Below are 13001 nucleotides of genomic sequence, written 5' to 3'. Positions count from 1 at the left end.
GGCTGCCTGGAATGAGTGGGTGTGAGAACGGGAGACTGACTGGGAGTGAATGGGAGGCTGCCTGGAATGAGTGGGTGTGTGAATGGAAGATTGCCAGTGATGGGTGGGTGTGAGAACGGGAGACTGACCGGGAGTGAATGGGAGGCTGCCTGGAATGAGTGGGTGTGTGAATGGAAGATTGCCTGTGATGGCTGGGTGTGAGAACGGGAGACTGACTGGGAGTGAATGGGAGGCTGCCTGGAATGAGTGGGTGTGAGAACGGGAGACTGACTGGGAGTGAATGGGAGGCTGCCTGGAATGAGTGGGTGTGTGAATGGAAGATTGCCAGTGATGGGTGGGTGTGAGAACGGGAGACTGACTGGGAGTGAATGGGAGGGCTGCCTGGAATGAGTGGGTGTGTGAATGGAAGATTGCCAGTGATGGGTGGGTGTGTGAACGGGAGACTGACTGGGAGTGAATGGGAGGCTGCCTGGGATGGTGGTGTATGTGTGTGAATGGGAGCCTGCCTGGGTTGCACATGTGTAAGTGTGTGTGTGAATGGGAGCCTGCCTGGGTTGCACATGTGTAAGTGTGTGTGTGAATGGGAGCCTGCCTGGGTTGCACATGTGTAAGTGTGTGTGTGAATGGGAGCCTGCCTGGGTTGCACATGTGTAAGTGTGTGTGTGAATGGGAGCCTGCTTGGGATGGGGGTGTGTGTGCACATGCATGCACGGGAGCTTTCCTGGGATGAGCAGGAGGTGTGTGTGTGTCAATGGGAGTCTGCGTGTAAATGGGAGCTTGTCTGGGGAGGGGTGTGTGTGAGAGAGAAAATGAGGGGGGGGGGGGGGCAGGTGGATTCCAACCTGCCAGCAGCTGAAATGAAGATGAGGGCCTGGGGCTGCTGGTAGATCCCAACCAAAGAAGAGCTGGAGATGCCTGCGGGTTTGTCTGAGAAGGGTGTGTGGGTGTGTGGAGAGCGTGAATTTTAAAAAACTTTTTTAGTTTTATTTTTCAGGTGTTATATCTGCTGTTTTGAAATATTTTATTGGTGTTTGGGTCATTTAAAAAAAACAACTCGTATATGAGTTTTTAATTATTTGATCTTGAATTCATCATCTTTTTTGAAATAATATTATTAGTATGTTTTTAGTATTATGATTATGTCTTTATTTTATTTCTTGATTTTATTGTTTGATGTTTGAGGAATGGTGATTGTTCTGTTTTTTAATTGTTGCACTGCATGGAGAGTCTGGATTCTTGTGGTTTCCAGTTCAGTTTTTGTCTGTGTTTGTATTTCTGCTTTATGGTTACTCTATTCTGTATTTAGTGAAGGTCTGTTTATCTTCTGCATGTGTGACTGAGGTGAGGCAATCTCCTAATAGGAAGTGTATTCGGGCTTTCGGAGGGTCAAGCCCACACCCAACACACATCACAATAGGCCTAATACCATATGGGTTCCAAGTGTCTTTTGCAGGGATTTCTGGTTGGCATCACAGCAATGCATGTAAATATTTGTACCTCAGAATACTGTATGTGGATATTTTTCTTGTAAAATCTAAATGCATAACTCTTTAACTGTGTGTGTGGAATGGGGTGGGGGGTGGAGGCAAGATGTGCAAGGCCATTAGGTTCGCCCATGGCACCTAATACCCTTGCACCAGTCATTGCTATGGGAGGGGGAGGGGGGTCAGTTTTTTAAAGTTTGTATCACTGCAGGGAGCTGGGTTGTTTTTTTTTCTCTCCAGGAAATTAATGAACTAGAGGGGGGGGGGGGGGGGACGACAGCACAGTAATTGTTTGCACAGGACAGCAAAAAACCTAGCGCCAGCCCTGGGTGGACTAAAAAAAAAAAGTGAGGCAGAGGCACCATCTAACAAAAGTTCAGCTGGAACCCAAGATAGAAAGCTGTGAGTCAAAACCCTTAGGAGGAGTGAAAAGAGACAAATCTTTTCCAAGAGGCCAGGGGGTCAGCAAAAAGCTGAAATTGTCTATGGGTCCAAGTGGAAGTACAGCTTGTGCCGGAGGAGAGTGCATTGTACTCCCCCCCGAATACGTCTGAAATTAAAAAGAAAACTCCATGGAGTTTGAAGGGCCAGCCAGTCGACATGACTGGCAGGCCGGGATAATACGGGCCCAGGCACGAGCGGAAGGTGGCAGGTCCCTAGGGGGTAGGGACACCATAGGAAAGGGTGGAGGGCCCGGGAAGGCAGGGGTCATCCGAGGGGCAGGCAGCTGGGGGGAGTTAGGGTCAGGAGGAGGTTAGGTGGCTACCGGCAGGGTAGAGATAAGGGCAGAGGGAGGAGCTGAGGCTGAGCTGGCCAATCTTGATTGGCCAGTGAGCCGTGCTCTTGGCAGGCGTTAGGGTCTGCCTCGGAGCAGCGCGGCACAGTTCTTCACTGTGGCGCGGCTGCTCCAAGAGGCAGAGGCCGTTTTCCCTCCCACCCGCCCTTATTGTTGTCTGTTATGTTTTGAATTGAGTTGGCTGTCGCAGCGGATGGCCCGAGCCAATGCTGGCGGTTCACTGTTTATATTCGATGTGATGTTGGATTCAGGGGACAATTGAAGAGGGATGTACAACGGAAGAGTGGTTTGGTGGTGGACTCCTTGCTAGAAGGTGGCGGGAGTCTTCTGACAGGCCTGGCTACTTGCTCGATGGCGGCGGTGGCCCACTGGATTGGGCTCCTTGCTGAAAGGTGGTGGGAGCCTGAATCTGGTGGAGGAGGCAAAGGCGAGCCGAGGGGCTGGTGTGGAGCCGTCTTGCTAGATGAGTGGCGGACGGCTGGAAGCTTGTTGTTGTTGACTTTGTAATGTTATTGGGGCTCGGGCCTCCAGGTTATTATTAAAGCTGCGGCCTTGTTAACCCAAACCCCATTGTCTGTGATTATTGAGGAATGTAAAAGGGTGGATGTGAGAGAGAGATGTCCTGGATGCCCGTATTAACAAGCTTTGAGCATTTAGGCTGGCCTGCAACATGGTAAGAAGTCCGTTCCAGGGGGGGGGGCTTGGGAAGCTGGGGATGAGAGGGGACGCCTGCCCGAGGAGGAGGAGTGGAGAATGAAGTGAAGAATGGTAACACATCTGTGGGCGAACAGGAGAGGTGGAAACCCAAGGCCGCGATCTGAGAAGGCGGCTTACACGGCAATAGCAACGCGGAAGGACGGCGAGGCATGGAGCTGAATGCTGACCAGATCAGGGTGCTGAGGCCTGCAAGGCGCAGGAGGGAGAAGGCAAAATCGGTTTATTTGAAAGCATTTATTACTCACAGCTATGCCAGGGTACAAAAAACAAAAAAGAGCCAGACAACCAATGGGAGACGGATAAGCGAGAAGTAATTATGTATTATTAACAGGATGCGCATAAAGTAAGGCCGGACATAATTTTCAGACAAAGAAATAACAAAGCAGCGTGAAAAACGCCCTGAAGTCACTGTTTAGAGAGCGAGCCCAGCTCGTGTCCAAGGCTTTCTATTCCTGACATTTCAAGAAGGGGGGGGGGGGGGGGGGGAAATAGCCACAGAAAACCAGTGCTACAGACACCACCTGTACAAGCAGGGCTGTGGGGACTTTTGCCCATCAAAAAAAAAGACGACTCGGACAAAAGTTCTAGAGTGCATTTTTTTCCCCTCTTTGCAGAAGTTTTTACTGTGCCCTGGCTATCAGGAAATTGGCACTTAAAAATGCACTCCAGCAAATTGGGGTCTGCAGGAGCATCCTCAGCAGGAAGTCACCGGCACTCAGGCCTCTGGTGCCAATCAAGCGCCTCTCGCAGCCATGGATCCCGCCCCACCTCCTCTGACCCGGCCGGCACAGCGCCTGCCTCGTTAGGCAGCTCGCCGGCTGTGATTTATGCAAATGACTCATTAGCGGGGGCTTCCTGGGGCCCAGCCTAATGGCTGCTGTTAGATCCTATGCAGATGATGCTGTGATTATGAATGGCAGGGAGCCGTCACCTGAGCCTCAGAGAGCGCTGTAAGGGTAAAGAGGTTGTTCTTACGTTTCGTGTTGAATATTTATAATCGAAGCGCTGTGATTATTGAGTGCTCGGTGCCTGGGTTTTTTTTGCCGGTGCTAAGCAACCTGCGCTGAACTGTAGTAAACCCATGCAAGGCTTCCGGGAGATAACCAGTCAGACCTTGCCCTTTAAAAAATGCCCTCCCCCACCCCGTGACCGGCTAGACGCATAAATATAGGCGGGAAAGACTGGGCAGCACCGGTGGGCACTGATGTTCCGCGCTGACCAGCTAAATTTAAGCCACTAACCACAGCTGCACAAAGAGCAGCCCTAAATGTAACCGGCCAAAGACATATAGAAAGACATGGTTTAATGGAACACAGTCAGCATGGATTTACCCAGGGCAAGTCTTGCCTCACAAATCTGCTTCATTTTTTTGAAGGGGTTAATAAACATGTGGATAAAAGTGAACCTGTAGATGTAGTGTAGGCTTCTAAGAAAACTAAAAAGTCATGGGATAGGAGGCGGTGTCCTTTCATGGATTACAAACTGGTTAAAGGACAGGAAACAGAGAGTAGGATCAAATGTTCAATTTTCTCAGTGGAAAAGGGTAAACAGTGGAGTGCCTCAGGGATTTGTACTTGCTTTTCAATCTATACTAATAAACGAAGCTTGACCGACGTGCCGCAAATGCGCAGTAGAGAGCAGCTCTACTGCGCATGCGCGCACATCGGCCAGAGCGCAGCGTGTCAGGAAAAAAAATGGCGCCTGCTCCTTAGGAGCAGGACCGGCAGCGGCAGCGAGCAGGACCGGCGGCGGTGACGACGACGAGCAGTAGCTGCGGCGGCGACGCGCGCGCGAGAGGCAGGGAGGAGCAATAGTGGCGGCGGCGACGCGCGCGCGTACGAGAGAGGCAGGGAGGAGCAGTAGCGGCGGCAGCGTGCGAGAGGCAGGGAGGAGCAGTAACGGCAGCGGCGCGCGCGCGGGAGGGACACCCCCTGTCTGCCGGTTGTGGATGAGCTGGGAGGAGAGTGAGCTGAGGGGAGGTGGGAGAGAGTGAGGTGGGAGGGGAGGGAGAGAGAGTGGGAGGGGAGGGGGAGAGTGAGGTGGGGAGAGAGGGAGGTGGGGGGAGGTGAGAGGGAGGGAGGGAGGAGAGAGAGAGGGAGGTGTGGGGGGAGGTGAGAGAGAGAGAGGTGGGGGGAGGGAGTGGAAAGGAAATGGACCAAAAAAAAAATTTTAATGTAGCCCGTTGTTACGGGCTTAACGGCTTGTATATATATAAATGATCTGGAAAGGAATGCGATGAGTGAGGCTATCAAATTTGTGAATGATACAAAATTATTCAAGCGGATTGTGATACATTACAGGAGGACCTTGCAAGACTGGAAGATTGGGCATCCAAATGGCAGATGAAATTTAATGTGGACAAGTGCAAGGTGTTGCGTATAGGGAAAAATAACCCCTGCTGTAGTTGCACAATGTTAGGTTACATATTAGGAACTACCACCCAGGAAAAAGATCTAGGCATCATAGTGGATAATACTTTAAAATCGTCGGCTCAGTGTGCTGCGGCAATCAAAAAAGCAAACAGAATGTTAGGAATTATTAGGAAAGGAATGGTTAATAAAATGGAGGATGTCATAATGCCTCTATATCGCTCCATGGTGAGACCGCACCTTGAATACTGTGTACAATTCTGGTCGGCACATCTCAAAAAAGATATAGTTGCGATGGAGAAGGTACAGAGAAGGGCAACCAAAATGATAAAGTGGATGGAACAGCTCCCCTATGAGGAAAGGCTGAAGAGATTAGGGCTGTTCAGCTTGGAGAAGAGACGGCTGGGGTGGATATGATAGAGGTCTTTAAGATCATGAGAGGTCTTGAACGAGTAGATGTGACTCGGTTATTTACACTTTCAAATAATAGAAGGACTAGGGGGCATTCCATGAAGTTAGCATATGGCACATTTAAAACTAATCGGAGAAAGTTCTTTTTCACTCAACGCACAATAAAGCTCTGGAATTTGTTGTCAGAGGATGTGGTTAGTGCAGTTAGTGTAGCTGGGTTCAAAAAAGGTTTGGATAAGTTCTTGGAGGAGAAGTCCATTAACGGCTATTAATCAAGTTTACTTACAGGCCGATACAGTAAATTCTGCATGAGAGCGGGCGAGCGCGTGTATGGGCAAACACAAAGTTGCTACTGTATTTTCTAACCAGCGCGTAATGTTTATAAAATATGAGCACATATGCATGCATAAATCACGAGCCATGCAAGTTCAGCCTTCTCTACGCTTATCCAAGACTCTGCTAAAACGTGTTGTTCCTTTCTTTATAACATTGCCAAAATCCGTCCTTTCCTTTCGGAACACAGTACCAGAACACTTATCCACTCTCTCATCTACTCCCACTTTAAACTATTGCAATCTGCTCCTCACAGGTCTCCCGGCAAGCCATCTCTCTCCACTGCAATCTGTCCTAAATTCAGCTGCGTGACTTATCTTTCGCCAAAGTCGCTGTGCTCACATATCCCCTCTTCTGAAGTCACTGCATCGGCTCCCTATCTGCTCCTGCATACAGCTCAAGCTCCTCTTTTTCACCTACAAAAGCCATCACTCTGCAGCACCTCACTACCTCTCCTCTCTCTCTCATCAGATAAGTCACTTCTATCCGTGCTCTTCTCCTCTACTACCAATTCCTGACTCCATGCTTTCCACCTGGCTGTGCCGTGTGATTAGAATAGTTTTCCTGAACTGGTGCATCCTGCTCCCTTTCTCGCCCATCCCATCAAAAGACCCACCTTTTTGAAGCTGCTTTTCAATCTTCGGCTTGTCTGCTTTTAGCCTCATTAACTTTTTTTTTTTCTTTCCTTCTTTTAACCGTTGTCTTGCCTTATGAAATACCCCAAATCTCTTGTTCTGTCTTTATTAGATTGTAGGCTCTATTGGGCAGGGACTGTCTTTTTTTGTGTTTTGTACAGTGCTAGGTGTCGTGTAGCGCTATACAAATGTAACTGAGAGCCATTTTCGGGAAGTACCAAGTGGTGTAGGTTAGCATCCGGGGAGGAGTTACCATTCAAAGTCATCCCCCCAGAAAGGCTTTATAACAGCTCTCCCCCAAGAGTTTGTGGGCAATCCCTTATAGTTTGCTCAGAGTTAGGAGGTGGAGAGGAGCTTTTCCTGTTATTGTTTTCTAGGGCTAGTCAGAGGAGCCAGGCAAACCCTGCCTGGGGATCCTGCCCAGGGTCGGATGTCTCTTTCCTGTCTACTCACAAGCTGGTAGGGATATCCCTCCGGGTTGTTTTCAGGCATTAGAGATTTTTCCTAGTAGGAGCCTTATGGACACCTGGGCCTTTCTGGATTCAGGGCACAGGGAACCCTGTGTCTGGGATGCCCAGGGATAGAGGAGATCTGCCCTCAAGAGGTGGTGGGTGACTTGCTGTGAGGAGTAACTCCACTATTAATTTCATTTGAGGGACTGGGACATTGTTAAAAGACCCAGCAGGAAGATTGTTTTAGCTGCTCCTTCCTTCCTGCATCGGAAGTCATCTGCATCTAGGGAGCCCTCCCGTCAGGGATCCAGAAGAGAGACAGCATATGAGAAACTGTAAGATCCTGAAGATCTGCTTACCATGGGTAAAAGAACTGTAAATACCATCAAGGACACCTATCCTGCATCTTCACCCTGGGGGGAGAGAGCTTCAGATTCTCTGTGTATAGACTGGAATTGGCCATCTTTGGAAAGGATTTTCCCAGACTATTTTAGGATTATCCTGCCCTTGCCTGTTTAAAAGATTCCTGCACAGTCCAAGGATAAAGACTGTAACCAAAGAAAGAAAGTCTGTGGTGCTATTTATTGCGCCATTATTGACCGAGCTTCTGAGCAGTAAAGTTTTATTTTGGACTCTATCCCAGTGCGTCTTGCGAAGTTTTTGGCACATAGCACGCAGTGAAGAGACTACCCCACCCCCAGGGATCTTTCAGTAAGGAGGAAGTCGCCCCTGCACTGGGCCCAGAAAGTAAATCTCCCCTCCCCCCAACAAAAGAATCCACCCCCTGCGGAAAGAGTCGCATAGAAGAGTTAGGCAGGGTTCCTGGCCCTGAGAGTTACAAATTCTTTTATGGCCCCACCGGCATGGGGTTACAAAAATGTTAAGTAGTAGCACTAGTAATTATAAGCAAGTAAAGACTTATGCCCATCACTTTGGCAGGTTGTAAAATATCAACTTACTTGCATTAATGTTGGCCCCCTCCCTGGAACGCCCCTGGCCTGCCCATTTTCTACACCTACAAATTTGCTCACAGACCCTGATTTATGTACATCTGTTGTGGTTTTTAAAATAGCATGCACTGGCGCATATGCGCGCAAGTGCTCATTTTTACGCATGCAATGTTTGAAACTTCAACTTTAAGCATTTTCATTAGGCCATATGCAAATAGTACGTTGTTGCAAAAGGCAGCAGGAAATTGGAATCAATCTGGGCTATTCTGCAATATTACTAGTATCATGATAATTTACAGTAGGGATGTGCATTCTTTTCTTTGGTTTGTTTAAGTGCGCACTAAATCGAAGTTAATGCACAGTAAAACGAAAATGAAAAAACCAAACTGAATAGTAAAAATAAAACGAAATGAAAATAAAAACAAATATTTTCTGGCTTCATATACTAATTGGACAGTTTCCCTGCTCCTTGCAGCTCCCCGTCTAGTCAAGTCAGAAAGGTTGCCTGTGGTTAGTCAGTAGTGCCTGTGTGCAGTCATCAATCACTGTGAAAACAGCTGTCTCATCCGGTCTGAATGGCCGGAGATGGTCCCTTACATCTCCTTCCTGGGCAGGGTTCAATCTTGTAAAAGAAATGGGAGAAAACAAGAGACCTAGGAGTTAATTGAATGGCAGGGCCGCCAGGAGTGGGGTATATAAAAGGATTCTTCAGCAGGTGGAAAGATGTGACCACATGGAGTTTCCTTAACTTCCCACTCCACTGCAGGAGCCCTTTGCATTTTCTTACAGGAATGCAGCTGAGAAATAAAATACATTTAAAAAAAAAAGGGAAAGTAAGAAGGGAGGAGGAGGAAGGCTGCTGGGTGATAGCTGAAGGAAATTGGCACAGCATTACAGAGCCGTTCATCTCCAGGTCATTAGTTCAAATCAGGCTCAGGTGATTATCATCTGAAAGCCCCACGATGGCTTTACATGAAATTAATTCCATTCCCCCGTTGAAAAGTGCCCAGCTTGGCACAAATCAGCAGCCTTAGCAGAGAGGTCAGGCATGGAGAATGAATTAATCCCCCAGCCCCAAGGGGTAGTCTCCCCATGGCAGAACCAAGGCACATTGGTGGGACAAGGCAAGGACGCCCGTCCCATGGAGGACCTCAGCTTCCAGTGCTGCCCAGCTGACAACAACCGTGAGCAAAAACTAATTTACTAGAACTTATTTTTAAATTAACAAGTCTTTTATTTTTTGTTTATTTACTAACATAATAAAACAACAAGGTTTTCTCAGTGACCACGGAAAAGTGATTGCTAAGTTGGCTTTAGTCATACATTGGAGCACACCTCACGACTGTCAGCTCGATACAGTAAAGTTCAGTTGAAGATTTCTCGTCTGTAACGAGCTCGCTGCGCACAATTCGGACGCGTAAGGCAAACCAGCGATACAGTCTCCAGTTTTGCGCGTCCGTAGCGCTTCTTAAAACAGACGTGTAACCCTTCCCGCACCCGGCATGTAAATGAACGAATTAGCTGTATAATGAAGGAATTAGCTATTCCTCTCCGATACCGTAACGGGCACTCAGGTTCTCTCATTAGTAACGCACTGTTTTGCCGCGGCCGTAACGTGTTAGTTTACCGCCTCCCCCTAGTAGGAGTTAGGACTGTGAGTCTAGTAACAAATCCATCGACACCGCTTAAGACACTCAAAAACAATAAAACACAATTTAAAAAAAAAGCGATACAGAGATGATCGAGAAAATGTAATGATGTGGGACACATAAAACCTGTCAGAAGAAAAAATAAAAATTTTTAAATACCTGTCGGAGGGCTGTGTGGGTACAGGCGGCGGCGGGAGCCGGGTGGTCGCGTGTTAAATCTAGGCCGCGGGCGGGTGGGCGCCTGTTCCAGGCGGCGGCGGCAGCGGGGGGACACGCGTTAGTTCGAGACGGGCGGCGGGTGGTCGCGTGTTAAATCTAGGCCGGGTCCGCACAGGCGCGCATTCATTCACTGCCGGTGGGAGCTGCCTCTCCGGCAGCCCCCACCGGCAGTGAATGAATGCGCGCCTGTGCGACCCCTGCGATTCGGCGCTCAGGGCGTGACGTCACGGCATGTGACTGCCTTGAGCGCCGAATCGCAGGGGTCGCACAGGCGCACATTCATTCATTCACTGCCGGTGGGGGCTGCCGGAGAGGCAGCCCCCACCGGCAGTGAATGAATTCATTCATCCAGGCGGAGGAGCCGGCTGCTTTCGCCACCGGCTCCTCCGCCTGGATGAATGAATGAATGCGCGCCTGTGCGACCCCTGCGATTCGGTGGTCGCGTGTTAAATCTAGGCCGCGGGCGGGTGGGCGCCTGTTCCAGGCAGTGGCGGCGGGGGGGACACGCGTTAGTTCGAGACGGCCGGCGGGTGGTCGCGTGTTAAATCTAGGCCGGGTCCGTACAGGCGCGCATTCATTCATCCAGGCAGAGGAGCCGGTGGCGAAAGCAGCCGGCTCCTCCGCCTGGATGAATGAATTCATTCACTGCCGGTGGGGGCTGCCGGGGCAGCCCCCACCGGCAGTGAACGAATGCGCGCCTGTGCGGACCTGGCCTAGATTTAACACGCGACCATCCGCCGCCCGCCGGCCATCTCGAACTAACGCGTGTCCCCCCGCCGCCGCTGCCTGGAACAGGCGCCCACCCGCCCGCGGCCTAGATTTAACACGCGACCACCCGGCTCCCGCCGCCGCCGCCTGTACCCACGCGGCCCTCCGACAGGTATTTAAAAATTTTTATTTTTTCTTCTGACAGGTTTTATGTGTCCCACATCATTACATTTTCTCGATCATCTCTGTATCGCTTTTTTTTTAAAATTGTGTTTTATTGTTTTTGAGTATCTTAAGCGGTGTCGATGGATTTGTTACTAGACTCACAGTCCTAACTGCTACTAGGGGGAGGCGGTAAACTAACACGTTACGGCCGCGGCAAAACAGTGCGTTACTAATGAGATAACCTGAGCGCGCGTTACGGTATCGGAGGGGAATAGCTAATTCCTTCATTATACAGCTAATTCGTTCATTTACATGCCGGGTGCGGGAAGGGTTACGCGTCTGTTTTAAGAAGCGCTACGGACGCGCAAAACTGGAGACTGTATCGCTGGTTTGCCTTACGCGTCCGAATTGTGCGCAGTGAGCTCGTTACAGACGAGAAATCTTCAACTGAACTTTACTGTATCGAGCTGTGTGTGAGTAAAACGTGTTCTAGTATGGCCCAGAACCAGCAACCTCCTGGCTTAGAAGCAAGAGCGACACCTGCTGACTGGACAGTAGAGGCTGCTCTCTTTTCTCAGATGGTACGCGGCCCAAAACAGTGGGCTGAATGCTACGCCTGGTGCAGTAAGCAACCTCCAGCACACACAGACATCAGTCCACTTGGGAATTCAGGATTCCCCTACCAAATATGCATGAGATGGATTTGTGTGCGGCTGAAGCCATGAACATGCGCGTTTATTAGGGATATTCTGGAAACTCAAGCAGCTTGCTGGGCACATGGACTGGAGGTGGCCTACCCCAGGGCACTTTCCATCTGGTGTCTTCCAGGCAGTTTCTTTTGGGGGTAACAGAGTTACAGAGAGAAACCTCTGTTTCTGCATGCAAATCCCAATTTGGAAAAGAATTTGGGATCCGTGTGTGTAAAAGTGCGTGCAAAACAATTTCACGTGGACTTTTTATGTGCATGGTAAGTTCAAGCATGGAAAATAGTGCTGGTGGGCTACCCATGTGCTCCCCCCACCAGTCCCCACCAGTATAAAACATCCAGGTCCAGCTTCCATCCCTTCTCCCCACCCACTGAAACAGTGGCCTCGCTGGTCCCCCCAGGAATCCCCTGACCTCTCCCCCTCCCCCCAGCCTTTACCCCATTGCGGGTCAGGGAGTAGGAGCGATCCACAGGCATTCCTGCCGCAATGGCCCCCAGTCAGCCCGAGGCTGGCGCCATTATATGTTGTGCAGCAGTTTTCTGCCATTCAACAAAATGGCGCTGCCCTTGGCTTCACTGGTGGACACTTTCAGAAGTGCCACGGAGGCGTGACGGGATAAGGACTGGCATGGTGGCGGGGGGCAGGCCTTTAAGTGGGCTTGGGAGATCTTTGTTTACATTTTGTCAATCTTGGGGTTTTTTGGGGGGGTTGGTTTCAAGTGAGCTAATGAAAAGGAGAGATTGTGATGGGGAGAGGGACAGAGAGTACTGGGTTCAGGTTGCAGGGGTGGGAGCATAGTCTGCTGGGATGAGGGGACAGAATCTGATGGGTCAGGGTCTGCTACGGCGGGCCTGCTGAGGGAGGGGTGGGGGAAGGGAGCGGTGGGGTCTGGCTGGTGAGGGAGGGATTGATCTGGGGATGGGGAGACCAGAGTGGGCTAGGGACTGAGCTGGAGTTTGGGGGGGGGGGGGGGGGAGATCAGAGAGTGCTGGGTTCTGGCTGGGGGGGGGGGGGGGGGATACATTGTGCTGGGGCTGGGCCAGTAATGGGGGGAAGGGAGTAGTGGACTTGGGCTGATGAGAGAGGTCAGAATGTGCTGGGGTTGAGTGTGGCAGGGAGGAGCAGAGTGTGCTGAGCTCAGGCTGGGAAGGGGGGCTCAGAATGTGCTGGGGGAGAGTTAGGGAGAGGGTCAGAGTCTGCTAGGGCTAAGCTGCCAAGGGGAAGGGAGTGCTGAGGTGAGGCTGGGCAGGTGGATCAGAGCGTGCGGGAGGGGAGAGCTGGGTTCAGACTGTGGAGGAGGAGAGTGATTAGGAGCCTCTGGTGAATTTCCACGGGTTTCAGCCAGTCTTAAATATTCTTAAGATACGCACCAGAAAACCAGAATTTTTAAGACACCACTTACCTAG

Source organism: Rhinatrema bivittatum, chromosome 9 (assembly GCF_901001135.1).
Source record: "Rhinatrema bivittatum chromosome 9, aRhiBiv1.1, whole genome shotgun sequence".
NCBI lineage: Eukaryota > Metazoa > Chordata > Amphibia > Gymnophiona > Rhinatrematidae > Rhinatrema > Rhinatrema bivittatum.
Note: the sequence above shows the minus strand (reverse complement) of the source record.